The following is a 21,060-nucleotide window of genomic DNA, read 5'->3' on the forward strand; positions in this document are numbered from 1 at the left end:
TTAAGTTATTAACGGACCAATTAACCTTGATGCCAGGGCCTATAGCATGAAAAGACTTGCCGAGGGAGCACATTAATCACTGGTGATGAAGCAGGCTTGGGAGGACCTCTGGGTGGTCCAAGGGTCGAGCTGAAACCCCTATTTGTTCTCAGAGGGTACCCACCTCGGAGGGTTAGGAAGACCATCTGCGGTTCTTGCTTGCTCCTCCAGCCAACACGGGGAGGCCCCCTACAGAATCCACACTGGGCCCATCTCACTTCTACCAGACCCCATGCAGTGGCCAAGGGGGCTGCCTCCGAGACAGTCCAATGCATTCCTGCGGGGGCACTGACCAGGCTCCAGAGGGGTGTGCCCAGGTGGACCTCGCACCTCCAAGAGGCATCAGGGAGACTGTCTTCAGTCCAGTGAATGGTGACATGAACGCTTTCCACCAGGGCGGGCACAGTCTTGCACTGTCTTTCAGACAGAATCCAGGTTGAAATGGGCCTGCGTGAGGAGGGCAGCCAGCTACACTCACTGCGGATGAGAAGCAAGCACACGGCATGATCGTCCAGCAGCCGTCGAGAAGGACCACGGCTCCCAGAATGTGAGACCGTGGCTTCCTGGGGCTAGGAGAACAGAGGGAACTGCAGCCAACATCCTGAGATAAACTGTAATGGACAAGAATATGAAAAGAACATATATGTGTATAACTGAATCACTTTGCTGTACAGAAGAAATTAACACATTGTCAAATCAACTATCGTTGTTGTTCAGCCACTGGGTGGGCAGACCCAGTTCTGCTTGGCAGAGACTTTGGCAAGAAGTGTAAGGGGAGATTTTACTACTGTTAAAAACAGTCATTTACTTAAAGCATTTTTTCTTTTATTTTTTGGAATTGAAAAAGATTTAATTGAAATATAGTTGACTGCTAAAGCTGAAACTCCAATACTTTGGCCACCTGATGCTAAGAGCTGACTCATTGGCAAAGACCCTGATGCTGGGAAAGACTGAGGGCTGGAGGAGAAAGGGTGACAGAGGATGAGATGGTTGGATGGCAAATGGGCATGAGTTTGAGCAAGCTCTGGAGATAGTGATGGACAGAGAAGCCTGGCGTGCTGTAGTCCATGGGGTTCCAAAGAGTCGGACACAATTGAGTGGCTGTATTGCTATACAATAGGACCTTGCTGTTTATCCACCCTATATAAGGTAGTTTTTTGCATCTGCTAACCCCAACCTTCCATTGCATCCTCTAACTTTAATTGAAATATAATTTAAGCATCCACTCATATCACTATTGTTAGCAAACTAAATCTGTGTTCTCAGAATTCTGGAACATGCTTCCAAATCAGTCCTCAATGTCCCCGTATGTTCCACCCCAGATTCTTGAGTTTGAAAGTGGACCCTGAAGGCAATGCCATGGGGACTCCTGACCCAATGTCAAGGAAAGTTCTTTGTGTTGAACCCAAATTACAAGAGTGAGACAAAGCCTAATTCTACTTCCACCAGCCATTTCATCAATGACTCAGTGGTGGCCCTAGCACTTCCTTCCACTTCTAGATCAGTTCAGTTCAGTTGCTCAGTCGTGTCCAACTCTTTGCGACCCCATGAATTGCAGCATGCCAGGCCTCTCTGTCTATCACCAACTCCCGGAGTCTACCCAAACCCATGTCCATCGAGTCAGTGATGCCATCCAACCATCTCATCCTCTGTCGTCACCTTCGCCTCCTGCCCCCAGTCCTACCAGCATTAGGGTCTTTTCCAATGAGTCAACTCTTCGCATGAGGTGGCCAAAGTATTGGAATTTCAGCTTCAACATCAGTCCTTCCAATGAACACCCAGGACTGATCTCCTTTAGGATGGACTCCTTGGATCTCCCTGCAGTCCAAGGGACTCTCAAGAGTCTTCTCCAACACCACAGTTCAAAAGCATCATTTCTGCAGTGCTCAGCTTTCTTCACCGTCCAACTCTCACATCCATACATGACCACTGGAAAAACCATAGCCTTGACTAGATGGACTTTTGTTGGCAAAGTAATGTCTCTGCTTTTAAATATGCTATCTAGGTTGGCCATAACCTTCCTTCCAAGGAGTAAGTGTCTTTTAATTTCATGGCTGCAATCACCATCTGCAGTGATTTTGGAGCCCAAAAAAATAAAATCTGACACTGCTTCCACTGTTTCCCCATCTATTTCCCATGAAGTGATGGGACCAGATGCCATGATCTTAGTTTTCTGAATGTTGAACTTTAAGCCAACTTTTTCCACTCTCTTCTTTCACTTTTATCAAGAGGCTCTTTAGTTCTTCTTCACTTTCTGCCATAAGGGTGGTGTCATCTGCATATCTGAGGTTATTGATATTTCTCCTGGCAATCTTGATTCCAGCTTGTGTTTCTTCCAGCCCAGCGTTTCTCATGATGTACTCTGCATGTAAGTTAAGTAAGCAGGGTGACAATATACAGCCTTGACGTACTCCTTTTCCTATTTGGAACCAGTCTGTTGTTCCATGTCCAGCTCTAACTGTTGCTTCTTGACCTGCATACAGGTTTCTCAAGAGGCAGGTCAGATGGTCTGGTATTCCCATCTTTTTCAGAATTTTCCACAGTTTATTGTGATCCACATAGTCAAAGGCTTTGGCAAAGTCAATAAAGCAGAAATAGATGTTTTTCTGGAACTCTCTTGCTTTTTCTATAATCCAGCGGATATTGGCAATTTGATCTCTGGTTCCTCTGCCTTTTCTAAAACCAGCTTGAACATCTGGAAGTTCATAGTTCACGTATTGCTGAAGCCTGGCTTGGAGAATTTTGAGCATTACTTTACTAGCATGTGAGATGAGTGCAATTGTGGGTAGTTTGAGCATTCTTTGGCATTGCCTTTCTTTGGGATTGGAACGAAAACTGACCTTTTCCAGTCCTGTGGCCACTGCTGAGTTTTCCATATTTGCTGGCATATTGAGTGCAGCACTTTCACAGCATCATCTTTCAGGATTTGAAATAGCTCAACTGGAATTCCATCACCTCCACTAGCTTTGTTCGTAGTGATGCTTTCTAAGGCCCACTTGACTTCACATTCCAGGATGTCTGGCTCTAGGTGAGTGATCACACCATTGTGATTATCTGGGTCGTGAAGATCTTTTTTGTACAGTTCTTCTGTGTATTCTTGCCACCTCTTCTTAATATCTTCTGCCTCTGTTAGGTCCATACCATTTCTGTCCTTTATCGAGCCCATCTTTGCATAAAATGTTCCTATGGTATCTCTAATTTTCTTGAAGAGAACTCTAGTCTTTCCCAATCTGTTGTTTTCCTCTATTTCTTTGCATTGATCGCCGAGGAAGGCTTTCTTTTCTCTCCTTGCTATTCTTTGCAACTCTGCATTCAGATGGGAATATCTTTCCTTTTCTCCTTTGCTTTTCACTTCTCTTTTCTTCCCAGCTATTTGCAAGGCCTCCTCAGACAGCCATTTTGCTTTTTTGCATTTCTTTTTCCTGGGGATGGTCTTGATCCCTATCTCCTGTACAATGTCACGAACCTCTGTCCATAGTTCATCAGGCACTCTGTCTATCAGATCTAGTCCCTTAAATCTATTTGTCACTTCCACTGTATACTCATAAGGGATTTGGTCTAGGTCATACCTGAATGGACTAGTGGTTTTCCCTACTTTCTTCAATTTAAGTCTGAATTTGGCAATAAGCAGTTCATGATCTGAGCCACAGTCTGCTCCCGGTCTTGTTTTTGCTGACTGTATAGAGCTTCTCCATCTTTGGCTGCAAAGAATATAATCAATCTGATTTCGGTGTTGACCATCTGGTGATGTCCACGTGTAGAGTCTTCTCTTGTGTCCTTTAATTCTCTCCAATGGTCTTCATAATACCAGCTGGCATTGAATGAGCTCCGTCTTTGTGGCAGGCTCTGTCTTAGCCACCTTCTGTGCACAATTTCATTTACCCTCGTAAAATGCAGTGAAACACATACTAATGCCTACCGTATTTGACAAAAGGGCTGTGGGGCTCAGCATCCATAAGTAAGCCCTCACCCCCAGCCGGACCCGTCCACCAGGCGCCTCCTCTCTTAAAGGCCGTTTATGCTCTTGGTCTCCAGGACTTCTGAAGTGTATTCTTCCACTGACCCGTCTTGTCAAATATGTAACAACCACACATTTTCACATTGTTCATGGGGTGTGGGTGGGGTGGTTTTGAGGTCCCCAAAGGTGCAGGCCACAATTAGCACCAGCTGCTGCTGTCCACAGTGCAAATCAAAGTTCTGGAATCGAGGAAGTTTGCATAGCCCACCTTCCTCCCCACTGCAGATTCTCCTCCCCTACTCCGCTGCCCCCACGCCCCCCTCCCTGGCTCCTATTTCTCCTTCTCCTTCCCCCTCCCCAACTCCTCTTCTCAAACTCAGGCCTCCTCCACGCTCAGAGATGCGCCCGGACCAAGGAGTTGGGGGACACATTCCGACAGCGCAAGGTGGTTTCCATGGGAGAGGTCCTTCTTATCTTGTCTGCCTGGACAAAAATCTGCTGTTCTATTACTGCATCCTTTTAATTGTTGTTGTTGAGTTGCTAAGTCACGTCCGACTCTTTGCAACCCCATGGACTGCAGCATGCCAGGCTTCCCTGTCTTTCATTGTCTCCCGGAGTTTGCTCAAACTCACGTCCATCGCAGAGTAGGCAATGGCACCCCACTCCAGTACTCTTGCCTGGAAAATCCCATGGACGGAGGAGCCTGGTGGGCTGCAGTCCACGGGGTCGCCAAGAGTCGGACACGACTGAGCGACTTCACTTTCACTTTTCACTTTGATGCATTGGAGAAGGAAATGGCAACCCACTCCAGTGTTCTTGCCTGGAGAATCCCAGGGACGGGGGAGCCTGGTGGGCTACCATCTATGGGGTCGCACAGAGTCGGACACGACTGAAGCGACTTAGCAGCAGCAGCAGCAGCATGTCCATTGAGTTGGTGATGCTATCTCACCCTCTGTTGCCCCCTTCTCCTGCCTTCAATCTTTCCCAGCAGCAGGGTCTTTGCCAGTGAGTCAGTTCTTCAAATCAGGTGGCCAAAGTTTTGGAGCCACAGCTTTAGCATCAGTTCTTCCAATAAATATTCAAGGTTGATTTCCTTTAGGATTGACTGGTTTGATTATTTTAATAATTAACAATAATAACAACAATGCATCAATGTTAAAAACAGTGTAACAAAAATATAACAAAGATAATAATGCAGTAATAATGATAATTACATGATCACCGAGGCAAATATAAGTTTGACTGTGTAGCAGCACCCTGTTCACAGCCCTGTACAGCTCCACATTTCCACCTCCCCGGGGAACATCAGGTCAGTGCAGGAACAGGGCAACGGGGTAAGGGCATGTATCTCCTTTCAGGCTCCCCGCAGTCTCCAAGCTTCCACCATCTCTCCATTCCCACCTTGAAGGTCAGAGTTTGGAAACTGAACGTGTTGGTCACTCCATCATGTCCAGCTGTTTGCGATCCTGTGGACAGCAGCCCGCCAGGCTTCTCTGTCCAGGGGATTCTCCAGGCAAGAACACTGGAGTGGGTTGCCATTCCCTTCTCCAGGGGATCTTCCCGACCCAGGGGTCAAACTTGGGTCTCCTGCATTGCAGGCAGGTTCTTTCCTGTCTGAGCCATTATAACCTGTGTTTTTGGAGGAATGTGACGATCGAAGAAATGAGGTCTCAGAGCCCACCACGGAGCAGTGTCCCCCAGAGGAGGGGCTCCCCTGGAGAGTGTGAGATGATTCTTGGGGTGCCCAGACTTCCTGGCTGCCTCCAACACCCGGTCACAAGCACTGCAGTAGCCCGGGCTTGTCTGGCACAGTGGGTTGCTGGGGTGGGGGCCTGCCGTGGGTGGGGGGGCAGTGCAGTTACCAGTCCCCCCTCCAGCAGACCAGCAGGACCCCTCAGCTGTGACTCTGGGGCTCCCCTGATTCCAGCCTGTGAGCCCTGGACATGGGCTCCCATTGGAAGCCCCCACACCCAGCCCCTCCCAAGCAGGTGAGATGGGGGTTGAGTAGCTGGCATCTTGTTTTCCTAAAACCTTGCAGATCCTACCTACACCCTGTCCTATGTGCACGCCGCAGTCCAGAGAGAGAAAGTTCAATCACGTTAATAAAATGGTTCCGTATTCTGTTTCCTTTGTTCTAAGGGTGGACCCTGGGTAGAATTAGAACATCCGGACCCTCCGATACAGGCTGTCAGAGGAGAAAGCATCCATCTCTCACGCAGAAAGTCAAATAATTCACTGCTGACATTTTCTTTTGACTTTTATGTTACCTCTTCCCTCTAGAAGTAATTTCCTTGACTCTGATCCGGGAAGGGCGAAGGGAGAAGGCTTTGTTACAAGCGGGAAACCTACCAAAGGCCCAGGTGGTGGCAGCAGGCCAGATTCTTCGCTGTAGCCATCACTCACTTATCTGAAATGAAAATGTTTTACTCTGCTAAATACGATTGCCTTCTGAGTACTGGATGCCTGGAAGTGATCCATCAGCTCTGCACACTTGTCAAACTTCAACTGTCATGGGATTTGCTTTCTGGTGCGGTCAATAGGAACACTTCCTGGATGGCTCCACCCACCTGGAGACCCTGAGCCACAGTGACCTGTCCTCTTTGTCGGGGCATGTCCCCCTCTTTGTGATGGATCGGGATCCGGAGATGTTTATGCTGGAATGGGTGTTCGGGAGCCCTGTTGTCTACAGCACCTCAAACACTGGTCCCTAGTAACAGCTCCGTAACATGCTTCTTATATTAAATGACTTCAGGGACCCGGTGTTGGAGGAGGTCACCCAGAGGACGTGGCTGCCGATGGACCCATGAGCTAGTCCCAGGCAGTTGGCTGTCCCTCACCCATCCCCTGTCCCTGAACGTGTCCTCCGCCCACCTGGGCCCACAGTGGGGGCCATGTTCAAGGGTGCGGCCTTGAGAGATGAGAGTGGTGTTGAGACCACCGGCCAGTGCACCTGCCTGAGCCCTGAGCTTCATATAAACCTCAAGATTTGGCAGGTGGTCATGAAGACACACTGGTTTTGCGTACACGTCTCTATGTAAGTTTCCTGCTAACTCCACCTGCCCGTTGGGAGCGGCTGCCTCTTCCTTTCGTCTCTCCTGGCCCTTTGTGCAGGAGGCCAGTGTGTGAACCAACCCCTAGCCCCAAACTTCAAACCCCCCCCCCCACTGAAAACATGAAAGGTGCCCTGGGGACAGGAAACGCCATGCACCCCCAGGATTTCTAGCCCATGGAGGGACCTAGCGTCTGTGAGCCAGTCACTGGAAGAGATGAGGACAGAGGCTGAGGTCTCTGAGAACCTCACGAGGAGCCTAGAGCTGACCCAGGAGGTCTGGGAGCCTACAGGAGTTACAGCAGGGGAGGAATCCCATCAACCCTCGAGAGGTGGTGAGGTGCAGGGCTGAAGGAGGCTCAGAGCCAGCAGCAGGTGATAGAGGTCAGGGTTCAGGCACCTGCTGAGTTGGGGAGGCACGTTGGATGCAGGGCAGGTGAAGGAGAATGTGAGGGACTTGGAGATGTGAGGGGCTGGGGTGGGAGACCAGGGCTCCCAGGGGCCTCCAGATCCCCTGCCTGGAGCACTAAAGCTGCTACCAACATCCATACAGTAACATTTTCCATTTCTTTTGGGTAAATTTATGTTGTTCAATCACTAATTGTGTCAGACACCTGTGACCCCATGGCCTGCAGCACACCAGGCTTCCCTCTCCTTCACTGTCTCCTGGAGTTTGCTCATATTCGTATCCATTGAGTCACCATCTCATCCTCTGTCGTCCCCTTCTCCTCCTGACTTCAATCTTTCCCAGCATCAGGGTCTTTTCAAATGAGTCACTTCTTCGCATCAGGTGGCGTAGGTGGAGCTTCACCTTCAGCTTCAGCATCAGTCCTTCGAATGAATATTCAGGACTGATGTCCTTTAGGATTGACTGGTTTGAGCTCCTTGCTGTCCAAGGGACTCTTAAGACTTCTCCAGCACCACAATTCAAAAGCATCAGTTCTTTGGCATTCAGCCTTCTTTATGGTCCAACTCTCACATCCATACACGACCACTGGAAAAACCACAGCTTCAACTATATGGACCTGGGTTGAACATATTAAGTATATGTTTAATTTCAGGAGGAGTTGCCCAACTATTGTCCAAAGAGCTTGTCTGCTTTTACATAGCCATCAGCAATGTGTGAAAGTTCCAACCATTCCACGTCTTCAGCACTATTTTCTTTTTAGTCATTGTAATAGGTGTGTAGTCTAAATCTGTCTTTCTTTAATGATTAATGAGATTGAGCATCTTTTCATGGGCTCACTTGCCCTCTGAATATCCTCTTTGGTGAACACGTTGTCCTCATCTTTTGCCCATGTTTTCCTTAGGCAGCCTGTCTGATTATTCCTGAGATTTTCAAGCTCTTATTTCAAGTATTCCGGATCCAAATCCTTTGGCACCTCTGTGACTTGCAGGACTTTTCTCCCAGTCTATGTCTTGCTTTCCATTCTCTTTATAGCATGTTTTTCAAAGAGCAAAATTTTAAAACTTTGATGAAGTCCAGTGTATCCATTTTCTTTTCTTTTATGGATCATGCTTTTGTTGTCATAAGTAAAAACCCTTTGCCTAACTCAAGACAGAAGAGACTTTCTCCTAGCTCTTCCTCTAAAAGTTGTTTAGTTTTATCTTTCATATTGAGCTATGATCAATTCTGAGATCATTTTTATAAGGTGTGAGGTTCACTTTCCCCCCATATGGATGTTCAGTTATTTCAGCACCATTCGTTGAAAAGACCATTTAAAAAATCTTTTAATAAGTTGTCCTTTTCTGTCATTTACCCAGTTTTCAATTAGTGTTTTTAAAGATTTCTATTACTTTCTAAACAGACATTTAGTCTGTAGAGAATCTGTGTATTTATAATGTGTAGACAGGATGGGAAACGTGGCTGTGTATGTTTGCACTTTGCGACCCCTGGACCACAGCCCACCAGGCTCCTCTGTCCATGGTATTCTCCAGGCAAGAACCCTGGAGTGGGTTGTCATTTCCTTTGCCAGAGGATCTTCCCAACCCAGGGACTGAATCTCATCTCTTGCATCTCCTGCAATGGCAGGCAGATTCCTTACCACCAGTGCCACCTGGGAAGCCAGGAGACAAGGCTCAGTCCACCCCATTAGTAACTGTGGAGCTTGGTCTGGTTTAACAGTCCTTGTTCTTAACCACAACCCTATACCTGCCCTTTATTTATTCTAGTTTTTTTCATTCTCTTCAGACAATTTTTAGTTTTCCACCCTCTGAGTCTCACAAAGTTCTTATTATATTTGTCTTGGTATTTATTTTTCCCTTTATTTCTGTTGATTCCAAGAAGGTCATTGGTTTCTGTTTCCAACTGCTTATTGTTCATAAACAAAAAAGTTACAAATATCCTATCGTCTCCTTACTAAACTCTTTCATGAGCTTTCAGTTTATTTCCTTAGATTTTTCATCTAGAAAATCATAGCACCTCCCCAAATGGTAAGTTTCCCTCCCTTTTCAAATAGATATATTTGTTATTTCATTCCCTTATCCTATTGCATTGGCTAGCACTCCTAGAGAAATATTAAGTGCTGGTAATGTTAGCAAGCTCTCATATCTTATTCCTGAACCAAATGAAGGTGATTCAGTGTTTAACACTGAACATCACCCTGGCTTTAGCTTGATATTTAAAACAGGACAATATCAAAACAGTCTCAAACTGTTTTTTGTTTACTAAGAAGTTTTGTTTGCTCAAACATATCTCCTAATAGATGTCCTTATAGTGAAACCTTCCAGCCGTATGGGAATAAGCATCCCTTAGTCATAGTATTCTGTATTCTGTCTGTAGATAATTTAAAAGGTTTTGCCTAAGTTGCCTGCTTGCCAAGCAAACCCCAAGAGCCTCTGAGCTGGTTACAAGGGGGACCTTCCGATAGGCTTCATTTCCCAATGACAGCCTCCAGCAGCTCCTGCTGTCGTGCATCAGGCCAATCCCCTCCCTCCTTCAAGGGACCTTCCCTGGTGGCAGGTCATGCTGCCTCCAGGCTGATCTCAACTGTCCCTTTGGCCTTCACCTTCGGGGACACCTCACGGGATCACAGACAGCGTTCGCTTTATCTGGGGTTTCCCCAGAAAGCTTTGTCTGGGAGAAGGACTCAGATGAGAGATGCTGTATTTGAGAGTGGGTACCTGGAACCAGCAGTGAGGACGATAAGATAGGGGGACACAGAAGAAGAGCCCCCAGATAAAGAGGTTTTGTTGAGGTCTCCGCCGTAAGCATGGGAGGCTAAACGGCACCTCTTAGAGGCCTCAGCATCCCCAGCAGGACTGGTCACTCTCCGGGGAAGGCAGAGAAGCTCCAACTCCAATCTCCCTGGATGCTTCCGGGAAGGCTGAGCACCACCCCTTCCACCCCGGGGCCATAACGCCTGCAAGCTTCAGGCTGCACTGGTGCCCGCAGGAGGCCCGGGAAATGTGCTACAGCAGAAAGACGCGGTCCTGGAGGAAAGCCTTCGTCCCCTTGCCCGTGGCTCCCCCATTCTCCAGTCCAGCAGGAAAAGCTTCTGACCAGCCTCTCTCACCATCGCAGGTGCCAAGGGGAGCCAGCTCCCCGTGGGTGCCTGCCACGTGAGCAGCCCCGACTCTCTGTTCAGACATCAGCCCCAGGAGGCTTTTCAAAACAAGTCCATGGAAAACAACTTTGTGGAAAATTAAAGGAGAGTAATAAAACTAGTTTAGATAGAGAGGGTTGCATGGGAGGCATGTTGGCAGGGGAGTTAAGGGATTTGCAAGATCTGGGTATATTCTTATAGTATCAGGTGGTGGGAGGAAAGTTGTGACCAACCTAGACAGCATATTAAAAAGCAGAGACATTATTTTGTCAACAAAGGTCCGTCTAGTCAAGGCTATGGTTTTTCCAGTAGTCACGTATGGATGTGAGAGCTGGACTATAAAGAAAGCTGACCACCGAAGAATTGATGCTTTTGAACTGTGGTGTTGGAGAAGACTCTTGAAAGTCCCTTGGACTGCAAGGATATTCAACCAGTCCATCCTAAAGGAAATCAGTCCTGAGTGTTCATTGGAAGGACTGATGTTGAGGCTGAAACTCCAATATTTTGGCCACCTGATGCAAAGAGCTGACTCATTCGAAAAGACCCTGATGTTGGGAAAGATTGAAGCAGGAGGAGAAGGGGATGACAGAGGATGAGATGGTTAGATGGCATCACCGATTCAATGGACATGAGTTTGGGTAAACTCTGGGCATTGGTGATGGACAGGGAGTCCTGGCATGCTGCGGTTCATGGGGTCGCAAAGAGTGGGACACGACTGAGCGACTGAACTGAACTGAACTGCGGGATCCAGCTAGAAACTGTCATGAAATTACAAAGAAATGAATGAGTGGTCCAATATTCGATGTGAGGGGAACATGAGGGAAGTAGATCTCGTGTTACAGTGGAAAACACATGGAAAAAAACTGCAGAAGTGTGGGAGTCTGGCAGGGATGGGGGAATGGGGAAAACTCGCTGGCTGGAGCACCTGTTTTTACCTGGCTCTGACTTCCTTTTCGCCGGTGAGTCCCATAACTTCTTGCCCCCTAGTTTAAGCTGGAGGGCTCGGCTAGTTCCTTCTCACCTGGGCAGCCTAAGACCTCTTCTCTGAAGCAGGATGTTGGCCTGCAACATCCCAAAGCCAGGAACTTCTCCAAGCGAGGGACAGACCAGGCCTGCCGCTGAATGCAATGAGCATCTGGGTTAATCAAAGCCACAAAATATTTATAATGTTTTTCCCCAGACAGAGGAGCTGGGTGATTTCGTATCTCTTCACGGTACGATGCCCCAGTTTCTAGTTCTCTGTAAAGCAGTTACTCTTTCTGGGAAATCCTGGCCTGCCTCGTGCTCAGGGGTACAACACAGAAATATGGTGACTGATAGCCAGATGCTTCATGTTTTACAGGGAAAAATAAATGCTCAGAGGTGGACAATGTCACATCTTCCATCCACACACCATCAGACGTGCTGGGGGTGGGGTGGGGGGTCCAGGAAAAGGCAGCTTCCAGAAACAAAACCAGGCAGTCCTGACACCGAGAAGAAAAAGAATGACTTGCCTTCTCCTACCCTGAGATGGAGCTAAGGCGCTGAGACATGAGTGCGCTGGGTCCACCAGGAAGAAGACCGCTTTGATCCGGGATGTCTAGGGGGCAAACTACAGGCAGGCACCGGCTCTCCAGGGCTGAGGGTGCCCCCGACGTGTGCTCGGGGCACTGAGGAGGGAGGAAAGACACCACCGCACGGTTTTGGATCCCCAGTCATCTCACAAGAGAAGCCTGGAAGGACGTTGTCTCACCCGGGCAGGGAGGAACTGGATACCGAAATGGACACAGAGAAACTGGGACGAAAGTAGGATACCGTCCTTAAAATGCCAAAAGATGTGGCTCACACAGAGCCCTGTTGTCAAGCAACAAACAGATCAGAGGGACTGCAGGGGGTGGCCGACAGGTGTCCAGTGGGGTGGACAGGCTGGTGGAGGCCTGGGCCCCCAGGGAAGTGTTTCTTACACACAGGCAGGTTCTGGCATTGGCCCCCTCTGCGAGAACAGCCACTTACTTCCTCTGCCATCTGCAGGGTGGTTCTAGAAATCTGGGCAGAAGCTTTTAGGGGGCAGGAATCTGATTGGGGGGAGTGATATTGTAGGGACTTGAGTTATAGTTATAGGGCAACAATGCCATTTAAAAATTTATTTTATTTTATGTTGAAGGGTTTCCCAAGTGGTGCTAGTGGTAAAGAACTCGCCTACCAGTGCAGGAGACTCAAGAGACACAGTTTTGATCCTTAGGTGTGGAAGATCCCTTTGAATAGGAAATGGCAACCCACTCTAGTATTTTTGCCTGGGAAATCCCACGACAGAGGAGTCTGGCAGGCTACAGTCCATGGGGCCTGCAGAGAGTCAGACACCACTGAGCAACTAAGCCCACATAGCTGATTAAGTTTGTGTTAGTTTCAGGTGTACATGAAAGTGAAACAGTTCTACATATACATGTATCTATTCTGTTTCATATTCTTTCGACATATAATTATTACAGAATCCTTAGCAGAATTCCCTGTGATACACAGTAGGTCTTTGTTGGTTATCTATTTTAAATACAGTAGTGGCAAACACTGGTAACATGTTTTATTTGGGATCCTGGGGGGATGGGTGGAAGAAAGCCCTCCCCTGGCCCTCTCACTCCCTGTAAGCTACCTCCCAGAAGACCCGCCACTGAGGAACCCAGAGGACAGAAGATTCTGTCCACCGCCCCTGCCCCAATCCCCTGCTTCCAGGCGGAAGACACTCCACTGGCAGGATCCTGCCAGGCCTTCATTCTTCCCCTTTGAAGGATCATTATTATTGGATTGATTGCCTCCTTTATTCATTCAGCAAATATTTTATTAGATCTCATGCTTAAGGGAGCAGAGGAGAGAAAAGAGTTTGCATCCGGCAGCTGCCCTAAAGGACTTCCAGTATTTTATCCCCGTGTGTCCTGAACTACCAGGCCCCAAACACAACTTTTTTTTAATCTAAGTGCTTTTAAAGACTTCTTTGAAATGTGGGACAATTATGCAAGCAGAAAAAAAAAAGATATCTAGAGCAAATATTTAACTTTGCCTTTGGTATGTTGAAGTCACTGGCCCATGCAGATCTCTCAGGCATGTCCTATAAAGTTGACTTATATATATATATATATATATATATATATATATATATATATATACACGTATATATTCTTCACGGGGAGACGTGGATTGAGGTTTTGTATAGGGGAAAGCTTGCTTAACATCACAGTCCGGACGCTGGTGTTTGCCAACCACCCAGCCCCCTCCCCCCATACCTGCACACTTTGGCGGCCGGAAATGCTTTCCCTTGGCAAAATACTGGCAATCTCAGGACTCAGAAACCTCCCTAGCGTCCTCAGAGACAGGTGGAGTGACCAGTGAATTATCAGGGTCTTGAGAAAAGTTTTGAGCCGATGGCTCGGACCCCCAGGTTGGGAGGAGTAAAGCCACCTTCCCAGCTCGGAGCTGGGGGCAGGGGGCAGGGGGCAGGGGCTTAGGACACCCGCCTTGGGGTTTTGGCAAACCTAGCGCTGCCGGGGTCCTGGATAATAACAGCATTCTCCGGAGGGTACCCTCCTCGGAGCCGCGGGCTTGAATTCCCCCACCCCGGGACGGCTGGGAGGGCCGCGGGCCGAGACGCGGGTCGGCCCGCCCGGCACGGAGGCGCCCATCCAGGCGGACGGCGGCGCGCTGCCCAGGCACCAAGTTTGCATCTGTCCCGCAAACCCTCGGAGGTGCGGGCAGCTCTGCATTTCCGAGCCCTGTAAACAGAACACTCCCGGGCCGGAGCCCGCCGCGCAGAAGGAACCGGACTTTACAAAATCCAGGGACGTTCAGGTCCGCTGGGTTTCACCGGTTGGGGGGCGGCGAGCCACGCAGCTCGGGGCGGGGCGGGGCGGCGGGCGGAGGCGGCCCCGGGCGCCCGCCGGCCCGCGGTTGCTACAACAGACCCTGCACGCCGCGGCCGAGTCGCCACCGCGGGCTGCAGCTGGACAGGACCAGGTGGGGAGGGGTCGACCGGCCTCGGCGGGGCGGGAGGAGACCCCGGGCGAGGGGCGCACGTGAGTCCCGGGCCGCGCGCGTCCTTTGGCGCCAAGGGGACCCCTCCCCCACCCTCGCTGGTCCCGACCGCTGGCGGCCGGCCGGGGGAGGGTCTGTCCGGCTGCCCCTGCCCGGAGCCCCCAGCCCGGCCGCCGCGCGGGGCGAGGCCGCGGCGTCCCCCCGCCCCCCGACCCGGACACCTGAGAGGCGGCGGCGGCGGCGGCGGCTCCCGCGCTCCGGCCAGCCGGGGCTCGGCGTAGCTCCGGAGCCCGCGGCCGAGCCTGGAGAGCACAGACGCCCGCCCTTCCCTGGGGGCTCCGACCCGCCCGGACTCCCGGAGCCGCGCCCCGAGCCAGGTGAGGCCGAGGCGGCGGGGGGTGGGGTGGGGGCGTCGCGGGGCGCTGCGGTTGCAGGGTGGGGGTGGCGGGGGCACCGTGTGCGGCCGGGAAGGACAGTGGCTGGTCCCTTGGGAGCCCGGCCATGCCGACCAGCTGCTCTTTGGGTGCTTCTGGCTTCCAGGAGCACCAACCACTGGGGAAGCGCGGTTCTGGACTCACAGAGGCTGAGGGTGGGGGGTTGGGAAAGGGTCCTTCGAGTCCTGGTGGGAGTCACTTCTCTGTAGAGACATCCCCACCCAGCCGCCCCCACCGTTTCGTTCGGGACTAGGGGTCGATTTAAACTGTTTTGGAAGCGGCGTGGGGGCAGAGCGCAGGAGCACCCTCATTGTCCCCCGCGCCCATGACCCTCCTTCACCTCTAGCGCCTCCCCTTGGGGCACCGCAGATGGACCTACCTCCGCCTCTTGCTCGGGGTCTCCTTGCCCTAGGTCGCCGCCCACTGGCGCGGCTACCTGGGCCTGCATGCCCGGCGGTGGAACTGGCACGGGGCCGCCAGAGGGCGCGCGGGGGGCGGGGACCCGTGCTGCGGTCGCAAGGTCCCCGGAGACCCTGCGTCGGCTACCCCGGCCCCGCACCGGCTTCCAGAGCCCCCATCCAGGTGCGCGCGGCTGGAGCAGCGGGTTTGGCGAGGCCGGGGCCGATGCACCTGGCGCGGGCCCGGGAGTCGTGGATGGACCCCCGGGTCCCTGGGGTCGAGCAGAGCCCCCGCCAGATGCCCGGCCTCTGCACGCCGCGCGCCCCAGCCGGGTTGGGGGGCCCGACTGAGGCAGGTGAGTGGCCCCCCTTGCTCCGCCGCCGCCGCCCGTGAATTATGCAGGAGGCTGGCACCGGCGCGCTCGAGTTGCTCAAGTTTCCCTGGCAACTTTCGCCCGGGCATCCCTCCCTGGCTGCAGGGCAGCTCCGCCCTCGCAGCGCGGTGGCCCTGGCGCCTCCGCAAGGTGTCCGGGGCGCGGGGGGCGCCTGAAGACCGCGACCGCGCACTCGCCGCCTGAGCTGGGGCCGCTGGATTTTGCGAGCAGGTATGATCTCGGTGGAGGGCCTCGCCGCCTCTGATCGGAGGGTGGGGGGCCGAGGTGGGCCTGGCCCCCAGTGTTCGGAAGGTGCCGGGGCCGGGGTGGACCTCGCCGCCGGAGTTCGGAAGGTGCTGGACCGCGGCGCGCCTCCTCCCGCGCGGAGGTGCGCCCACGCGGCACAGGATGGGAGCGTGGGCGCGTTGGCGAGGTCAGTGTTTCCGTGGGGCTGGGGGCGTCCGAAGGGGGCGAGGCCGCTGCTGGTGACAGTGGGCTTTCAGGCGGAGATTTTAAAGCGACCCTGGGCGGCTGGATCTGAGAAGTCGCTTGGGCCCCCTGATGGGAGCTCAGCCCGGGGTACCTGGGGGCCCCGGTGGGCGACAGCTATGGGCACGGTCCCAGGGGTCCTCAGAGACCTTCCGAAAATAAAGCGGTTCCCGTGTGGAAGTTCGAGGTAGTAAATTGGATAGTTTCGTGACCTCTTTTTGTTTGAAACTCAAGTTCCAACGTTAATGAGGTCAACCCGCTAATTAAATTAATCTCCAAGAAGCAGGGAGGTAATTTCGGAAGTAGTCCGCGGAGGGCTGGCGGCTCGGTCTCTGCCTGGGACTTGCCCTCAGCTCGGCCGACCCGGCCGCAGGGAGAGCCCGTGGTGCTGGGTCTGGCCTCCATCCCAGGGTGGCGCTGGACGCGCTCAGTAATCCTTGGTGACCACCTGTTCCGCGGCTGGGGGCTCCGGGATGTCCTGAAGAGCCCCCGGAGGTGGCTGCTTCTGGAGACCCGAGTTTTCAAACCACTTGTCGGCGATAACAAGGGTGCTCTTTGATAAAAAGGTTGAACGTCTGTGTGCCTGGAACTCTGTACCCTAGGAGGGTTTGGCGGTGGTTAAATGGGGAAGGTCAGCGTGGCTGCCCTAAGTTGTTATTCAGTCACTAAATCGTGGCTGACTCTGTGACCCCATGGCCTGGGGCACACCAGGCTTCTCTCTCCTCCACTGTCTTCTGATGTGTGTGTTAGTTGCTTAGTCGTGTCCGACTCTTTGTGACCCCACGGACTGTAGCCCACCAGGCTTTTCTGTCCATGGAATTCTCCAGGCAAGAATACTGGGGTGGATTGCCATTCCCTTCTCCAGAGGAACTTCCCAACCCAGGGTTAGAACCCTGGTCTCCTGCATCGCAGGCAGATTCTTTACCGTTTGAGCTACAGGGAAGTCTGCTATCTTCTGGAGTTTGCTCCAATTCTTGTCCAATTGAGTAGGTGATATTATCTAACCATCTCATCCTCTGCCGCTGCCTTGCCCTAAGGGGGATTTATAAGTGGTAGCGTGGACCTGTGCCCAGGAAGTCACAGTATCCTTAAGGAGGCCAGAGGACAACCCTGTCTTAATAGGCATTAGGCCGCTTTGCAAGTGGCTGGACGTAAAACTCCTGGGGCGCAGGCTTCTCCTGGAAGCCGGTTCCATTATTGTGCTGGGGAATTTCTGCTTTTCCAAGAAGAAAGAATTGAGTGGAAAGCTGGTGCTTCTTTGGGCTCCTTTGGAAGAGGCTGTAATTCTTCTGGAATCAAAAGGAGCCCTTGACGAATACAGTGATTTTGCCTATAAAGGTGGTTCCCTGTGGGTACTGTTGACAGCACTTGGCTGCTCTGAACAAATTAGATCCCTTTGGGGGGCGGGGGAGGGGAGGGAATCTTTCTGCCTCCTGGCTCCCAGCACAATTGCTTTAGAAAGCCCTATTCATATGCAGGTGTGTTTCCCAGAGGTTTTCCTTCTTTCGTTTTTCTGAAGTGCTTGGGGCTGTGGGCACATCCCCCTTGCTGGCATCTAGGGGTCTTGCGGGCAGGCGATTTGGTCCAAGCCTCTGGGGGACCCCTGTGTAGGAGAAGCCCTGGACCGTGGGGTCAGGTGTGAGGCAGGCCACCAGGAGGAGGAGGAAGGCTTTCCAAGATAGCGCTGCATTTTGTATTTCATCAGTGATGGGAAAAGGAGGGAAGAAAAAGCTTGAAATAAGAAAAAGGTGTGGGGAGTTAACCAGTGTGCAGGAAAACAATAGTCACACTGATTTTTATAGAAAAATAATTCTTTATCTTACGCGCTCTATTTCCAAATGGTAGAGTCCTGGTGTCCTTGTCACCTCGGGTGAGTGCAGGAGGCGTTTCCAAAGTGGGGCTGAGTTTGGGAGGTGCTGAGGGAATTGTGGGGTGCCTTCAGTGTGGATCCCAGCCCCTGGTTGCTGAACTCAGTTCCCCAAGGCCCAGCTTGGCAACAGGCTTTCAGACCTGGAGTCGGTCGTTGCTCCTGGAGTCAGGGGTGGGGGAAGTGTGTGGCTGGAAAAGCCAGGAGAAAAGTACAGCCACAGCCTTCCTGCGCCTCACACTGTCCCGAGCCCCAGGGAGGGAGCATTTAGGATCTTCCAAGTCACCCTGGGGCCAGTTTATTGAATCCTCTGCTTTGTGGGAAGGAATAGATTGAGGAGGAAAGCACCCAAACAAAGGCTGGATCGTTTTCATCTTGGAAGCTCCCTCCCCTCGCCCTCACCTGGGACTGGCTGGGTGCAGGGCTCAGAGCCAGGCCAGGGGACCCTTGTGACCTGGCCTCCTCCCCTGACCCGCCCACCCGAATAAGGGGCTGGGCAATCATTCAGAGGTGATCCAGGTTATACTGGATTTTCTCTGTGTCTTGCAAACATGAGCCCATCAAATAGTCATCTGGGTGCCTCGAGCTGGCTGCAGGGGGCCGCCCGAGGTTCCAGGCTGGAGGGGAGAAGTGTGGGCTAGACAGTTGTTGCTGGTGGCACAGGAGCTGTGATGCAGGTGACCGTCGGGTGCTGTAGCGCACAGATAGGGGCCCCTCTGGGAAAGGAAGGTGAGGGAGACCTAAAAACACCTGGACGAGGCCTGGGGTGTCAGATCATGTCGCGGTGATGCCCTGGGACCTGGCAGGAATGTTTGGTTCTTATTCTGCCCGCTGTAAGTTTCTCCTCTTCTGCCCAGCATGGCGCTGTATCTTGCTGTAGATGACCTCATCCAGGTTTCTTGAAACTCCAGGAAGAGAAGGACTTCCCTGGTGGTCCAGTGGATAAGACTCCGCTCTGCACTGAAGGGGAGGAAGGTTCAGTCCCTGGTCGGGGAGCTAAGATCCCGCGTGCCTCGGGGCCAAAAATCTGAAACATAAAGCAGAAGCAATATTGCTGTTGTTGTTCAGTCGCTAAGTCGTGTCCCACCCCATGGGCTGCAGCAGCCAGTCTTCCCTGTCCTTCACGGTCTCCCAGAGTTTGCTCAAACTCATGTCTGTCGAGTCGGTGATGCCATCCAGTCTTCTCATCCTTTGTCGCCCTCTTCTCCTCCTGCCTCAATCTTTCCCAGCATCAGGGTCTTTTCCAATGAGCTGGCTCTTCCCATCAGGTGGCCGAAGTATTAGAACTTCAGCTTCAGCATTGTAACAAATTCAGTAAAGTTTTTAAAAAATGGTCCACATCAAAACAAAACAAAACAAAACCCTCCGTAAAGAGATCGGTGCAATTGGTTATTCCCATTTTACAGATCAGGAGCCTGAAGCCCAGAGGAGTGAAGCCGCTTGCCCCAGACCACACAGCAAGGGAATGTGGGAGCTGGGGTCGCACCAGGCAGCCTGGAAGAGCCTGGCCCTAAGCCCCCACACCGCACACGTCACCCGGCGGGAAAACTCACCCTGTTAGAAGTTTATTTTTCTTGTTACTATGGTGTGAGAAAAGCTGTAGCCAGCAAATGAAAACCAGAGTTTCTGATCACACTTCCTGATGTGATAGACCTTTTTTTTTAAATTTTTCGTTGAAAGCAGATACAAGAAATGCTTTGAAGGGGCTCAAAATGTTACTGTCCCTGGCTCCTGTGGTCATTCTGAAGCGGGTCTCAGGGCGGCAAGGATGCATGCAGCACAGGCCTGGCCGCCACTGAAGGGGCTTCCAGTCTTGGTGGAAGGGTAGGGAGCCCGCGTCCCCGCTGGGCAGACCTGAGCTGGCCCGGGCTGGGGGCCGGTGCGCTGGGTCAGAGCTGACGGATGTGCCCCGGGGGTGGGCCAGCTGAGGCTCCTGTCACCTCCTGCGGGGGTAGTGGCAGAAGCCAGTGCAGGGAGGGGCGGGACAGGGCTTGACAACAGTCCTGGGGAGGTTTGCGGAGTGCTTCCTTTGACTCCGGAGGGAATGAAGCCACAGGCTCCAGAGGTCAGAGCTGCCGAGCTCCTCCGTCCCTTCTTTCCTCTCCCCCCCACCTCTCTCTCCCCCTTCCTACCATCCTTCCTTCCCCCTCCCTCCCACTTTCTTTCCTTCTTTCTTGTCTTTTTTCTTAGGTATATAGTCGTCTTTATTATGATTCATGAATCCGTTAGAAACCGACACACACAAATCCCTTCATTAAGCCACCGAGATTCTCACGGGCACCTGCATCCCACTCATTGAGAATCCATGGTTTACTTGCGAATGGGGCGGGGGCGGGGGGCAAGGCCAACATCCGAGCGTCCCTATGACACGTTCCTGCCTCGTTGGGGGCCTGAAAGGGTCTCAGGGCCTCCCGGATCGCCACGCTACGATGTCGTCACACATCTGCCCACACTCAGGTGTCTTCTGGATTCCTTACACGTCAGTGGGCACCTGGTGATGGAACATTCTGTTTCTCCGCTGGCTCTTGCAGGGCAAGTCCAGGGTTATATGTTGTGCCCAAATTTAACGCTGTCAAATTGTCCAGGCTTAGCCTCCAGAATGGAGAAGGAAATGGCAACCCACTCCAGTGTTCTTGCCTGGAGAATCCCAGGGACGGGGGAGCCTGGTGGGCTGCCGTCTATGGGGTCCCACAGAGTCGGACATGACTGAAGCGACTTAGCAGCAGCAGCCTCCAGAAAGAACATGTTACTCACTTTGTCGACTCTCCCTGCCGAATAAAGGGCCCCAGAGCATTAAGTGTTTTTTGTTTTTGAAGATGTTTTTGATGTGGACCGTTTTTAAAGTCTTTATTGAATGTGATGCTCCCTTTTATGTGTGTTGGTGTTTTGGCCAAGAGGCATGTGGGAT

At 52.0% G+C, this 21,060-nt stretch overlaps 1 protein-coding gene across 1 annotated transcript in view; it reads left to right on the forward strand.

Moving 5' to 3' along the window:
• The first annotated feature begins 14,462 nt into the window (after positions 1 to 14,462).
• The window catches only part of SHANK2 (SH3 and multiple ankyrin repeat domains 2), a 562,195-nt gene continuing 555,597 nt past the window's right edge, over positions 14,463 to 21,060 (forward strand). The window contains exon 1 of the mRNA XM_081533759.1: positions 14,463 to 14,572. The gene's annotated coding sequence lies outside the window, so the exon portion shown is untranslated. The remainder of the gene's footprint in view (positions 14,573 to 21,060) is intronic.

Source organism: Giraffa tippelskirchi, chromosome 10 (genome assembly GCF_054371585.1).
Source record: "Giraffa tippelskirchi isolate mGirTip1 chromosome 10, T2T-mGirTip1v1.2.pri, whole genome shotgun sequence".
In the NCBI taxonomy this organism is placed as follows: domain Eukaryota; kingdom Metazoa; phylum Chordata; class Mammalia; order Artiodactyla; family Giraffidae; genus Giraffa; species Giraffa tippelskirchi.